This window comes from Emys orbicularis, chromosome 19 (assembly GCF_028017835.1).
Source record: "Emys orbicularis isolate rEmyOrb1 chromosome 19, rEmyOrb1.hap1, whole genome shotgun sequence".
Classification (NCBI taxonomy): Eukaryota; Metazoa; Chordata; order Testudines; family Emydidae; genus Emys; species Emys orbicularis.
Window position 1 is genome coordinate 15,304,709 of NC_088701.1, and position 15,483 is coordinate 15,320,191.

The following is a 15,483-nucleotide window of genomic DNA, read 5'->3' on the forward strand; positions in this document are numbered from 1 at the left end:
CCTGACTCCATGTGCTGCCCCCCCGGGAGCTGCGGGGGCAGTGCCTGTGGGCGAGAGCAGTGCAGAGTTGCCTGCTGTGCCTCCGCCTAGGACCCAGACTTGCTGACCGCTGCCAGGGCGCAGCGCGGAGTCAGGACAGGTAGGAAGCCAGCCTTAATGCCCCCACTGTGCCGCTGACTGGGAGCCACTGGAGGTAAGCCCACGCCCCAAGCCCAAGCCCCCCCCCAACACAGAGCTCCCTCCTGTACTCCAAACCCCTCATCCCCCACCCCTGCCCCACTCTCCAACTCCTTGCCCCAGCCCACACCCTGAACCCCTCTGCCCCAGCCTGGAGCCCCCTCCTGCACCCCAAACCCCTCATTCCGAGCCCCACCCTAGAGCCCCCACTCCCAGTTAGAGCCCTCCCCGCATGCCAGCCAGTGAAAGTGAGTGAGGGTTGGGGAGAGGCAATGTAGCAAGCGGGGGTCAGGGGCTCGGGGAAGGGGGGCATGGCCTTGGGGAAGGGGTAGGGCTAGGGTGTTCGGTTTTGTGCAATTAGAAAGTTGGCAACCCTAGACAGGATTGACCCTCTCCTCCCTTCAGTCTATGGTTGTGAGGCCGACCGAGCCCTGGGGGAGACAAGGGCTGTGCGTTGGTCCGGCTAGGCAGGAAGTCGGGTTTGGGATCAGCTGTTGGGTACCCTCAGTGCCCCATAGTGCAGAGACAGGAAATCACCATGCCCTTAGCGTGCCAGGATGCCAGGCGCGACCCAGTGACAGACTCTTCCGAGAGAGTTAGCCAGACCGAACTGCTGTGACAGGATGTCCTGGGGTTGTGAGAAGTGCCCCGGGCTAGCCAGGCAGACTGCTAGCTTGCAAGACTCGGGGAGAGGAGGTGGGGGTCCCATTTCCTGGGTAACTGAGCTGTGGTGTTTCCAGCTCAAGGGCTAGGCAGGCAGATGGGTAACACCAGCCAGCATGGGCAAGGTCCTAGGGAGCCTGAGGGTTTGTGTTTCCAGCAGCATGGATTCACCTGCATTCATCACAGCGCAGACCTAGCTGTACTGCAAGGGAGAACGGGGGTGGAGGGCTGTCAGAACACAGGGGCTGCTGGACTGGATTGGAGTTGAGGTCCATTTAGCCCAGGATCCTCACTTTAGCAGAGCCCAGCACCAGCTGCTGCAGAGGCAGGTGTCTGAGCCCTGCAGTAACAGCTGGGGGATAATCTACCCCTATGAAGATCTTGTGTCATAAACTCAGCAGCAGGAGGTTTTCTTTTTTCTTTCCCAAACTGTCAGCAGAGCTGTTAACTCCGGATACTCCCGTTATCCATACAAATGTCCAGTCTGTCAGGGAATGGTGTGACCTTCTCGGCCTCAACCCCATTGCACGGCCGGCAAATCACACGCTGAATGAAAACTGATCTTGTATCTGTTCCGAATGAGCTGAACATTCCCTTGTGTGTGTGTTGGGGGGAGCAGCCAGTGCTCAGTCCCTGGAACACGGTGGGAGCCCAATACACTCCATGGGGCTGGGTTAATGCTTTTCTCCCCGCTTGGGCTCCAGGAGGCCTGGTATTGATTGTGATCACTGCAGGGCCCAGGTCACAGGCAGACAGAGGGGGGAGTAAGCTAAGAGCAGTCCATGGGGGAGCAGGGCTTGTGTGTCTGGGGCTGGACAGTGGGGATCTAAGGCAGATCACACGGGCCCTGAGACAGTGAGGAGATCCCGGCTCAGCTGCTCTGGGTGGAACCTTCAGCTCCCATCTCAGGACTCCCTTGCACAGCCAATGATTCTATCTAGCCCCTGCCCACCTGGCTTGGCCAGAACATCTTTTTGGGTTAGGGAAAGGACCAGTGGCGACTTCCTAGCTCCCAGCACAAGGAGGGACTCTGATACTGGGCGCTCTGTCCCCAGGAAAAGGAGCATCCCAGCACTAGGGGCCATTTCATCCCAGCCACGGTGCCCAAATGAAATAGATCTCTGCTCATCCCTCCAGCACCTCTGCCACTTTGTAACCTCCCTAGAGCCATCTCACTCCTAGGGGCAGACGCATCGGTGCTGGAACTAGGGATGCTGCCAAGCCCCTGACTTGAAGTGGTTCCCATCATATACAGGGTTTACAGTTTGGTTCAATGGCTCTCAGCACCCCCTGTATACCAATTGTTCCAGCACCTCGGGGCAGAAGTTATTGTACTTGGTTTTAAAAAAAAAAGTGGTTTTTTAAACTTTATTTTTATGAGATGAGAAAAACCAAAAGAGAAGATGGAAATATCTTTTATTGGACCACCTTCTGTTGGGGTTCCCAGACCTGAAGAAGAGCTCTGTGTGGCTTGAAAGCTTGTCTCTCTCACCAACAGAAGTTGGTCCAATACGTGATATTACCTCACCCACCTTGTCTCTCTAATATCCTGGGATCAACACATCTACAACAAAACTGCGTACAAAAAACAAGATACGTATTTATGCACTTGTTCAGTATAAGAAATATTCAAGCATTCAAATAATTCAAAGATTCAGAACTATAGATCTTAACATGAAAGTGCTGGTCATGAAAATAACATATGTAACAAACACTGGTCATAAAGCGAAACCTGACAATTTCTTGGATAATGGTGTCTGAGTTCTTCCACAAAGACATCCAGGGTCAGTTCTGAAGTAAAAGCATTTTCATATGACAGGACAAATAGGCTTCCCTTTCTTTCATGGGTCATGCTCATCCTTTGGTGTGATAACATTATTTTCAAACAAGAAAAGGAAACGTTACAAGCTACAGTTGATGCTCCAAACAACAAGACTACTACAGACATTTTTAAAATGCCATGGGAAAGCCTCCTTTAATTCCTTGGCAACAGCTCAAACTTCTTCAAATGCTTTGCAATTTCTCGTATCTATCAGCGGTTTAAATAAAGGCATTTCAGCTTTCACCTTCTCAATATCTAATCCGAGCAAGCACACAGTGATTCCAATTTCAAGACGTCTGGAGAGCTGGTGGAATAGGTTGCTGACAAGCTTTTGTATAACATGGAGTTCTCCTCAGAAAATCACCAGTGGTTTCATCAATCAATTCCTGAGAAATCTGGGACCACTGATGCCCATTTACGCTTTGGAATCCTGGTAAGTGCTCAATGACTATGAAATCTTGACATTTTGGGAGCAGTACCGTGGCTTTTTGGGTGGCACTTCTTAATATTGATGCTTCATCACATGCATCTTTCAAAACGGTGCTTGGGTGAAATCTCAGAAAAAATCTTCAAATGTCTCTTTTGTTGAAGTTCTTCACAGGCAAGTTATCAATTCACCTACATTAGCAAGGCACATTGGGTCCTTTAGAAGGTAAACGTTCACAGGAGCAAAATCTTTTAAAATCATTCTCATAACCTCAGCTAAGAACAAGAATTTGGATGATTCTGTAACTGCCAACAGCCCTCTTGCTTCAATGGACATATCCACTCACAAATGTTGACAGAAAACTCTGAATCTCTTCCCAATTATTGAAAATTATTCCCAAGGTTTTCAAGTGACCAGTCCAGCTTGTTTCCATGAGTTTTTGCAGGTGCTGCCTATGTACAGAAGACTCACCTTGGGTCTGTGAAAATAATTTGTATAGCGTTACAATTTTAGAACATATTTGGCACTGCTGTATAGCGTTACAATTTTAGAACATATTTGGCACTGCTGAGTTCTTTCTTCCCACACACAAGTAACCACCAGATGTAACTGGTGAGTCAAGCAGTGAGTGTCAGGTATTTGCTTGTTTAATTTCTCTTGCAAAAGCATTTGTGCCCTTCCTTTGCACCTGGACATAACTTTGGCACCATCAGAGCAAGAACAAAGTATTTTGAGGGTCAAGACTCAGTGGAGGTCTTTCAAAATTTATTGTGAGAGATCTTCAGCAGTGAGGCCATGCAATGGGGCTAGTCCAATAAGTCCTTGGCTTTGCCATTAACAGAGTAGCATACAATGGTGGGAAATTTTCTATATTCACAGCATCCCTTGTCATGTCACATGGCAGGCAGAAGAACTGGACACCACCATTTTCAACAATATCTTTCAAAACTATCCTCATAATATCAATTATTTCATTCTGAATCTCAACAGAAATGTACTTTGCATTTTTCAGAGCGGTTTTCAGCGCATCCTTGAATTTTCTTTCTTGTCCTGCAGTAAAATCTATGCAGATGGAAGAAAATTCCCGATGAACTGTTTAGAGTAGGTCTACACTTAAAATGCTGCATCAGCACAGCTGCAGCGCTCAAGTGAAGCTGTTCCTACGCTGACAGCATAGTTAATCCACCTCCCCAGAGACAGTAGCTATGTTGACAGTAGCCGCTCTCCCGTTGACATCGCGCTGTCTACATGGCGGCTAGGTCAGTATAACTAAGTCACTCAGGTTAGTGTAAGTAAGTGACGTCGTTAAACCGATATAGGTCTGTAGTGTAGATCTGGCCTTAGTCTCTGAAGTTTATGATCTCGTGATATCCTCTCAGAAGCAACTCGTTTATCACAGCAAACTGGATAATTTTTGCTAAGGTTTTAAAATACTGTTTCTTACCATTCGTGAGGATGAGACAAAAGCAGCAATTGTAGCACCTGAAAAAAAGTTGATTAAAATAAGCATCACATTCATAATTCAGTAATGTTATTGAGCAAGTGAGTAAACTGAAATCATAAAATTTGTCAATGTTTTGTATGCTGGATCTGCCACATCAAATCTTGGAGTTTCCTCAAGTTTCTAGGGGCTGAAGAGCCTGTTTGGAAAAGGTTTTTTTCTCCTTCTCTTGGCACAGTCATTCATGGTTATTCAGGGTGGGAAAAAATCCCTCCTTTCTTAGTTTTCCAAGACTGGGGCTTTCTTTTCCAATTTCAAGCTGTTGCAGTGTTTTCCCATTAACTTTAATAGCCCACCATTGTCTTTTCCTGGGTCATACAATGCTAGTTACTAGGAGCTAGTCTCTGGAGGGGAAGGCGGCCCCTCCCTGCCTGTAGTGAGGTGGAGCTGAATGTTGCAGCACAAATTATGAGTGTTACATATACATGTAAGCAGAGTCAGGATGAGCTCTACCTGACATCTGGTAGTGAATTATGGCAAGTGTGGAAAAGAACTTCAGGGGCTGATCTTGTTTGCATAGGCACACACCCACCCGCCTAGCATGAGCCCACAGCAACCGAAAGTGGTTACTCTGGCTGGTGTGGGAGCCCCAGTTTCTCTGTTATTGGGGCAGGAAGAATAAATTGTTGTTACCCTGATTATGTGAATCAACGCCAGTGGAACTGTTGTATGACAGAGAGACTCACCATTAACTAAGTAGCACTTGCTAGACAAGGAGCATGGGTTCCAACTCCCAGTGAATGGAGAGAGGCTGGGGACAGGTATTTGTACTTGATGGTATGGGCCCCTTTTGAGAGCCTGAAACACCAATTGCACCGTCTCCTCTCTCTTGCATTGCGTTATTGAATAGCAGAGCTAATTTTGATTCCATTAAGAGTCTAGTTACAGGCTGCCGAGCTGAATTCACTTTGGGCCAATGGTGCACCAGCACTGGGGCTCCCTTACTACAAGCTGAAATCACTAAGAGCTGAGTGCTGTGTTAACTAGTAGGGGAGCCTGAAGATTTATTGCTAAGCGGCTGGCAGAGCAGAGCAGTTTGTGGGACGGTTGGTGTGGCCCACGGGATGGCGAGCGGAGCAGTTTGTGGGATGGCTGGAGCGGCTCACAGGACGGCTGGAGGAGCGGAGCAGCTGGCGGTGAAGGCTGCAGCAGAACCCCATGAGAGGCGGGGCAGTCGGCCTTGGACCATGTAAGGTGCCCCTTAATACCCCGCGTGCCCCTTTCTCCCCCCCCATTTCTCCCCAGGCTGGGGATGGGGTCAGGTAAGACTCTGCAGATAAACTTTTCAACTCTGGGGCTGCACTGACCAGGGACAGAGACTTTTGGGGTGTGGCACTTTGGGGGTGGGTCTTTTGTGATGGTTTGTGTTATTAATCCTGTTTGTGGTGTTTTCCCAATTTAATGCTGATGTCGTTTACCTCATGTTATTAAACATTTTCTGCTACACTTAGACTCCGCGCTTGTGAGAGGGGGAGTGTTGCCTCTTAGAGGCGCCCAGGGGGTGGTATGTAATTGTCCCAGGTCACTGGGTGGGGGCTCGAGCCAGTTTTGCATTGTGTTATAGATTCATAGATTCTAGGACTGGAAGGGACCTCGAGAGGTCATTGAGTCCAGTCCCCTGCCCTCATGGCAGGACCAATACTGGTGTTATTGAAACGGAACCCCTAGATACTGAATGGGCAGTACTGAAGGGTTACATACACAAATGCAGTCTGTACACATCTCATAATGACCTTTGGGTCAGAACATTACAAGCCTTCATAAGAGACTTGACCGGACAGATTTACACACAACGCATGCAGCCAGTAGATTAAATTGCACATTCTTGGGGGGTTTAGGTCCCCTGTTCTCCCCTTGGGGTGTCTGGATCCTGATAGTCACAGAAATGTAGAAATAGCAACAGATTCGCTTTTCCTTGCTGCAGTCCAAGCAGCCATTGCATTCATATCGGATTAAGCCTTTGCCCAGAGAAAGGGCATTTTTCCAATTGCAAAATCCAGATGTGATAAAAACCACATCAGCTCCCCTTCCACCAGTATTGTGCATACATCGGCCAAGGAAAACAAAAGGCCTTATCAGCTTTAACAGAGATGGGGCTCACAACCCTGTTGCCTGTCCACGTAGAGCCAGCTCTACAATCCAAAGTTAAATTGACCCAGCTATGTTGCTCAGGGATATGAAAAATCCACACCCCTGTGTGCCGTAGTTAGGTAGACCTACCCCCCCGTGTAGACCAAGGGCGCCGGAGTCCTCCCAAAAGTGAGGGGGACAGGGGTCCCCACCCCTGCCCCTCAGACCCCACTCCCAGCCAAGCTGGAAGCTGGAGCGGGGCCGGGGAACCCCCCCCACACACACATGGAGTGGGGTGGGGGGGGGCAAAAACAGCCTACTGCCTGCCCTCCAGACCCCCTGCCCAGGGCAGGTGGAGGGACCCAGGCTCGCCACAGCTGCCCACCTGGCTCTTGCCGTGGCCGGGCTGCGGTTCTGAGGGTCCCACCCCCAGCCAGAGCTGGGTTGAGGAGAGCCGTGCGGGCAGCTGTGGGAAGCTGTTGCAGAGTCATGGACCCTCCACCTACCGGGGGGAGCGGGGACACGGCCGGGGGCTGCTCTCAAGCCTCTCTGCACTGCAGGCAGGTGGAGGGTTCGCTGCGGCTCCCCACAGCTGCCCAGGCTCCCCGGCTGGCTTGGCGGGAGGGTGGGGTCTCGGGGGGAAGAGGGGAAGGGGGCAGGGTCTGTCCGCCCTAGTGAAAAGTGGATGGGCCAGGCCCCCCCACTTTCAAAAAGTGGGAGGGCCCTGCCCCCGCCCCCCCGGTTCCAGCACCACTGGTGTAAACAGAGGCCTGATCTACACTACAAGGTTAGGGGTGACTAAAGGACAGCTTACATCGACCTAACCTTGTGCGTAGCTGCGAAGCATCTTCACTCAAATTTGGCTCCCGCTGACGTAAGTGCCTCTCTACGTCGATTTTGTAACCCCACCTTCCCGAGCGGCAGACAGTCGTGGTTGCCCTAGCTAGGTCGATGCAGTGTTGGTGTAGATGTTGCGTTGCTTATGTCACTGTTACTGGCTTTCAGGAGCTGTCCCACAGTGCCCCACACTGACGATACCATCAACACAAGCGCCCCTGGTGAGGACACACCCCGCCGGCCCAAGGAGCCAAGCGTGCGCGCACACAAGCGATTTAATGACTGCAGTGCCTGTGTGCCGACATAAGTTAGGGCAACATAATTTTGTAGCATAGACATGGCCAGAGCTAGGTCAATGGATGAATTCTTCTGCCGACCTAGCTACCACCTCTCGGGGAGGTGGATTAATGGCGCCAAAGGGAGACCCCCCCCCCCCCGTCGCTGTGATGAGTGTCCACACGGACGAGCTACCATGGCGCAGCTGCGGTGCTGCCGCTGCTGTACCGTTTCGAAGGTAGACAAGCCCTAGGAGTTCCCCTTGACCCTGCAGTAGCGTTGCAGTCCCTGGACAGTCCTTCTAAGGTTGCTTCTGGGCTCTAGAGGAACCTTCCAGCTCTGGGCAGCCCATCCACGCTCTCTTGTGCTCTAAAAGCAGCTTTCTCCTCTCCCTCAGTTCGAAAGGACTCTTTCCTCTCTGGACAGGTAGGCAGGGTCTGGCATGGAAACTCCAGCATCGACCCCTGCGTCCCCACTTTGTAGGGCTCCCTGCAGAGGCCCCTCTCTGCAGACACTTTCTTACCAGGGTTACCCATCTTTTATTGTAGCAGCAACACAATGCAGTTGCCAAACTTCACTTAGCTGAAACGCAGTCAATAATACGGCCCGCTGGCCCCTTAGGCCTACAAGCACTCACCTGAGGAAACTCAGATTAAGAAACAGAGATGAGGGGACTGGAACACATCTTCTTCCGGGGGTGGAGGGGTGGGGAGGGCAGGGCAAAGAAATTGAGGGCTATGGGCCTGAGACAGGCTCACCCACCATTTGCCCCATTGTAGTTTGCCCTGCACAGCATGGAGCCTTCTGCCCTCTGGGGGATCAGCCCTGGGGCAGCTGCTGGGATGGCCGCCATCAACAGCTGGGATGGGGGCAAACACGTTGCAGGCTGGGGTTGCATGGGACTCAGCACAGCCACCTCGTCATGGAGCCAGCCGCATTGGGACTTGGTCTCATGTTGATAAGGCAGCTGGGAATTCGGGTGCAGACCGGACATGGAGTTTGTGGCTCATCATGAGCCAGAGCCCAGTGCCACCCGCGGGCAATGCTGGAGCCCTGCACCAAGCCACACGCCAAGGCTGGAATTCACCAGCAGGTTCATTACCAAGTGGTGAAGCACAGTGGCCCATTCAAGCCTGGCCACAACCTAAGGGGCCATGGGTCATGGAGCAGCTCAGCTCCAAAGGCCAGAAACCCAAGGCCCAGCCAGCATGTGTGTCTGCCAGGCCCAGAGCTGTTGTTTGCCAGGGATCAGTGAGGGGGCGGGCGTGGGGTTGAACAGGATAACCTGCCCCTCCCTGCAGCCTCCCAGCACCAACCCAGGGAGGGACCTGCCTTTGCCTCTTCTCACCAGCCCGGTGTTTGCTCTTCAGCATGGCGATGGTGTTGTCTCCATACACACTTGTCCAGAGCCAACGGGCCCCTCCAGCTTGGCACAGTTCCGTAGCACTGCAATGCAACCACCACCACACCCACCCTTCCCTTCTGACCCCTTGGCAGCTCAATTTCATCCCTTAGATTGAAACTCTCCTCTACCTTCCTTGGTATTCACATGCAGGGCAGCTCTGAAACTGAGTAATGCATTCCAACCATTCTCCCATCCTGAATGGCACCAGCTCCAGGACTGCACCCTGAGAGCTGGCCAGACTGGTTCTAAAGTACCTGGCCCAACAAGAACCCAGCCGCCCACGAGCTCCTGAAGCGTCTGTGGGTGTCAGGGAAAAGGAAGACGAGGTTACACCTTGGACAGGGGCTGTGGTTCTTCGAGATGTCTCCCTGCCCCACAGGATGCTCTCACCGCTAGGGCGCCTCCTCCTGTCCGCACTGGGGATTAGCTTTTTCCAGGTCTGACACCCCTTTCTGCTGGTCACCACACTCCTGCTGCCTCCTCTCTCTCTCACCCTCTTCTGCCAGGGTGCTCTGTCGTCGTGGCTTGGCCCTCCGGGCAGGTCGTGTGTGTTTCCCTTTCTGAGGTATCAAAGTCTCTTCCTCCAAGATGGCCATCACCCCTTCACCTGCCTGGACCAGGTCTCTTCCCCAGTGGCTGGTAGGGGAACCTGGGCCTGCTGTCTACTCTGGGTTCCAGCTTAGGGACCCTCTGATCAGCAGCCAAGGTCTGCACCCCCTTAAACCTTGCCACCTTTTCCTGCACCCTGCCACCTAATTTCCTTCTTTCCCTCTCGACTGTCCAGAGTGGCTACAGACTCCTCACTGCAGCCCCATTCCACGGCCAGCTTCCTGGCTTTAGCTTACCCCGCCTGCTCCTTCCCATCTGGGGTGGAGCATTATTCAGGGATTACTTAGGCCAGCTAATTCCCCTCAGCTGTGGCCTATCCAGATAATTGGTCTCATTAACCCCTTCTAGGCTGATGTGCTATGAACACCCCATCACAGGCCCCCTATAGGTGCTCCACTTCAGGTTCGTATGCGCCTCTTGAGGCCTTGTCTGGAAATTTTCCATTAGAATCTGTTCAGTCCGCTCATACGCTCTATACAACCGCGCTCCGAGGGCTGTGTAGGCCAGCTGCCATCAGCAACTTCTCTATCCAAACATCCAACAAAAACAGTCCAAAGCAGAGGGGAAGGAGGGCAGGCAGTGGAGCAGCCATACGGACACACGCCTCAAAGAGCCAGTTAGTGCACAAGGTGAGTAACCTTTTCTTTGAGTAGCGTCCCCATGGGTGCTCCACTTCAGGTGACTCCCGAGCAGTATCCTCACAGGGAGAAGGGGGCTTCAGAATCAAGTTTAAGACTGAAGACAGAACAGCAAAACCAAACACCACAAGAGGTCTGAGGGTGTGGACCAAGGCCTAGTGTTTAGAAGATGTGTACACTAAAGCCCATGTAGCAGTTCTCCATATCTCAGGCACTAGAATGTTTTTGAGTAACGCTGTGGAAACTGCCTGTGACCAGGTCGAGTGTGCTGTAATCATTTGGAGAGGAAAGGCACCAGCTCCATCATAGCAAGCAGTAAGATACTCAGAAATCCATCTCAACCATCTCTGTGAAGAGATCATGGACCCCTTTGATCCTTCTGCGATGAAGACAGAATCTAGGTGATTTCCAAAATTGCTTGGTCCTATCCAGCCAAAAGGCCAATGCCCATCACATAGCGGGAGAATTCCCTTCACATTAGCTGAGATTTATGTGGTTTAGGGAAAAATACTGGCTGAAGAATAGACTGGATGGAAATCTATCAGTGCTGTAGGTAAGAACTTTGGGTGAGGTCATAGATAGAAGGAGGAGGGGTGCCTTGGGTGTCTCCTACATTTTTATAGTGTCAGGCCCCTCTTAGACAACATTTCCACCTGTGATTCAGGAGTCAAAAAGTCTCCAGGGGAGGATGTCTCCTCCTGGTTTCCCCACCTGTTGGAACTTCCTTTGTGCTTGAGGACTCCGTTTACTGCTTAAATGCAAATGAAGCAGAGCACACTTTCTTTTGTTTCAGACAGAGCTGTTTGGGCAAGGTGTGGTTTGGAACCTCTGTTCTGTCTAATAATTAACTTCCTTTATGATGGCCTGGAAGCATTCATAGAATATCAGGGTTGGAAGGGACCTCAGGAGGTCATCTAGTCCAACCCCCTGCTCAAAGCAGGACCAATCCCCAGACAGATTATTATCCCAGTTCCCTAAATGGCCCCCTCAAGGACTGAACTCACAACCCTGGGTTTAGCAGGCCAATACTCAAACCACTGAGCTATCCCTCCCCCGTGGATAGAGTGACCAGACAGCAAGTGTGAAAAATCAGAACAGGGGTGGGGGGTAATAGGAGCCTATATAAGAAAAAGACCCCAAAATTGGGACTGTCCCTATAAAATCGGGACATCTGGTCACTCTACCTGTGGAAGATGTTCAGTAAAGGTTGCAAACTTGTAATGTCGGACTTGGCTGTGACTGCCTTACATTTTCCCATCCGAAATCGGAAGGTCGTGGATGAGTAGGCCTTTTGGTCATAAAGGTCTGACTTCTGGTCCGTGTATTAAGGGGTAGACCGGGAGTAATGCTGTTTATCCCACTTGTTTACAGCATCCACCACCAGGGAAGGAGATGGTAGTGGTGGGGAAGCGGGGGGACAAATTCTGAGTCCCTGGGGGGAACATATTTCTTATCTGCCCGTTTGCAACGTGGCGGGATGGTGGCAGAATTTGCCACACAGTCTTTGCTGGATCCAGGAGCATTTCATTAATGGGTAGTGCAATCCAGGTGAGTGCTGCCCACTGCAGAATGCTGAGGAGCTTGTGTTTGAGTCTTAACCGCCTCACAATGTATCTCTGGGGGGTGTCTGCCACCCTCTCCACAAGGGCCTGGAATTGGCAGAAATCATGGTGGGGGAGGCAGGACCTTCTCTGGAGATAAAGAGAAAACAGGGGTTTGAGAGGTAGCCTCTCTTTTCCTCCCTAGCCTTCTGTTCTTCAAAGGCCTCCTCATGTTGGGGATTTGGTGGAGGAGAATGTTTGACCCTAATTTCCTGGTGCAGTGGAGCGAGAGGTCTGGCAAATTGCTGCCAATTCGCTGCCCAAGGAGCCCAGCATGGCCATATTGGGGGGGCATACAGGAGAGGGGGTGGTACCCAGGACTGATGCCACCATTCCTGATGTGGGCGAGGATCTTTGTCAGAACATGGGTTCCTGCAATGATGCACAGGGCAGCCTGCCAAAGAGGGCGCCATGCACTGGCCCGGTGCTCCACTTGCACGCTGCGGCCAAGCAGCCACAGCGCTGGTTCCTCTCCACCCGGCCCAGCTCCCCCCTGCTCACTTGCTCCTCTTGGCCAGACAGGGGTAGAGAGAAGCCCTCAGCTGCTGTGGCTCTGCTCTGGCCCCACCCCACCTCCTCCCCCCAGAGGCTTGTACCACTTGGTGGAGCGAGTGGGAAGGAGGAGAGGGGGAGGCTAGGCGGCGGGCCCTGGGGTTTCTGGCTCCCCCGTGGTGCGGCCCCCCTGCCTCCTCCCTGGGCTCTTGGGCCCCTGCCAGCCCTGGGGCAGCGCTGGTGGGAGGGTGTTGAGCATACAGCTCCCCCCCCGCCCGACCCAGCCCTGCCTTTATTCAAAAGCAGAGGCCAGGAAGCGTGGGGGTCCCGGACTATGCTGGGCAGGAGGTGGCACCGGCCCCCAGTGGACGGACACCCGAACCAGTGGGCGCTCCCTGCTCCAGGTAAGCCCTCTCGGCCTGGGCCCTGCAGAGCAACTGGAGTCCCTTCACCCCATCCCCCCACCAGCGCCCCTGGGGGAGACCCAGTGCCCCCTGCCCCATCCCCCCATGAGCGCCCCTGGTCTAGGGAGGGATGTGGGTCTGGTCCAGTTCGGGGGGTTCAGACTGGGGAGGGATGCAGGTCAGGTCCTGTTTGGTCTGGGGAGGGATGTGGGTCTGGTCCAATTTGGAGGGTTGGCCTGGTCTTTTGGAGGCACAGCTGGTCCTGATCCTAGTCTCTTTGCCCCTCTGCCTGAGAGGGGGGGGGGGGGAGGACTAGCGAGACTAGTATGAATAATGACACTAAATAAAATGTATTAAAGTTTTTCATATTTTTTAATTTTTAAAACATTTTAAACAGTTTTTAAATTCGCCCCAATTTCATACAAAAATTTAATTCAAGGCCTGATAGTTCATATGAGAAATGTGAAGGATGAGAGTGTGATGGTTGGGAGCATGCTTTGGCTTTTGTTAGCTGTTTTTACCCACATGCTCTCACACACACAGTCCCCCCAGCACACACCCCAGGGCTCCCTGCATCCAGGTCACGTTCCCCACCTGAGCTGGGCTGGGAGGCATCAGGAGCTGCTGCTCTCCTGCCCTCTCCTTACGCAGCCCAGGCAGGGAAAGTGACCTGGATGCCGGGAGCCCTGATGTTGCTCCTCGCTCCCCCCTCACAGCTTCCTACGGGTCTGCGGGGCAGAGGAGCAGCAGTCCGGGGAGGAGCGAGCAGCAATGCCAGCTGCTTTGGGCATCCAGGTCAGTTTCCCCATGTGGGTGCAGGAGGGGGATGCAGGAGTCAGGAGTGAAGGAGGTGCAGGGATTAGGGGCGCAGTTGAGAGTTCGAGGTCTCTAACACCATAGACTTAGCAGGAGATTGGGGCCTTTTGGGAGCTGGCTTCTTGCGGTGGGAGACCAAACTCCTCCTCTTTGGACCCTCACTGAGTCCTCTGAAGTCTTCCCCCTCTTAGGGAAGATCTTAGCTGAGGTCGGAGGGGCACTGGATCAGTCTGGAGACAGATGTGCTGGTGTATGTCTACTGACCTGGCTTGGAAGACCCAATTGAAGCTTCTGAAGCTGGAACTCTCCCTGCGACCTGCTTCCGAACTCTAGATTTCAGAGCCAGGCACGAGTGACATGTCTGGGAGATATGGGACTCCCCCAAACACGGGATACACTTAGAGTGGCTGTTGCTGATCTGGATAGTCTCCCGACAAGAGGCATCATTTGAAACCTGGTGAACCAGGCCAAACAAGTTCCCTAGAAAAAATGGAGGAGAAAGGGAGAGCAAAAAATTCAAACCTCTCACGATCATCTAATTCTGTACTGACAACTAACACTAACTAGAATCACTAAACTAACTGCATGAATACAGGAGGTTATCCAAAATGAGATTCTCTGGGCTGAAACTGGTAGGCCTTTCATCCTATCTGCTATTGCCACAAAGAGTTGCATGGATTTACGGAATGGCTTGGTCTTCTCAATGTAGAAGGCTGGGGCACATCTAATGTCCAATGAGTAAAGACACCGCTCCTCTGAATTCCTGTGCAGTTTCGGGAAGAAAACTGGCAGAAAATAGCCTGGTTATTGTGGAACTACGAGACCACCTTTAGAAGAAAGGGGCTCTAATGAGACAGGCAGTTCACTGGGATGATTTCCTCAAATAGCCAACAGAAAAGTGGGGCTCTACATTCCCAAGCACAGACAGATCCTCACCTGATGCAGTTAATAAGCTCCCTATGATAATTAGATAGAATCAAGAACTATTCCTCATGCCATCACCAGACAAATCCTGCACTCTGCTTCTCTGGTCTTGCCTGTGACTATGGATAGCACAGTGGGGAGGCCAGAGATTAAGAGCTACAGAGATGAGGGACTTGAATGTCCTGACCATTCTCTTGGTCAGTACAAGTTTCGATCGGGAGGAGCCTGTCAGGTTTGACTGAGTGTTGTTTCATTAGAGTGGGGGGTAGGGGATGGACTTGGGCAGGTTTATGGGATGGATTTCTAGACTTTCTTGCAGCCTCCCCACTACCCCAGCCTCAGCTGGCTCACACATCACTAGGTCGATCATGTTAGCTAAGAGAAACTTAACAGGCTGATTTCTTTTAAACTTATTCCCCTCCCCACTGGCAGCAGAGAGCTCTAAGGGATGACAAGAAAGTAGCTTAGAAAACACTGAAGTCAGCTTATGGCAGACAGTCAAACCCTACAACCTGAGGCTGCTATTTCAACGCTTGCGTGGTCACTGAGACAATAGCAAAGTGGAGTTTATCCATACTAGTGCCGACTAATCTGTCCCCTGTCCTGACTGGATCTTCCCAGGGATAGCTGCACCCAGTTCTCACACTGAACTAGGTCTGGAATGTGAAGAGAAGGACCTCCCACCCCGTCATCCAACCCCCACATTCAAACCTCAGAAAGCAAGTATCAATGGAAGCCATCAGCTCTCAAAATGAATAGCTTGGCCAAGGCTTGGAGAGTCCCAGCTCCTGCTCAGTGGGACAAACATCACCTCTGGAGTT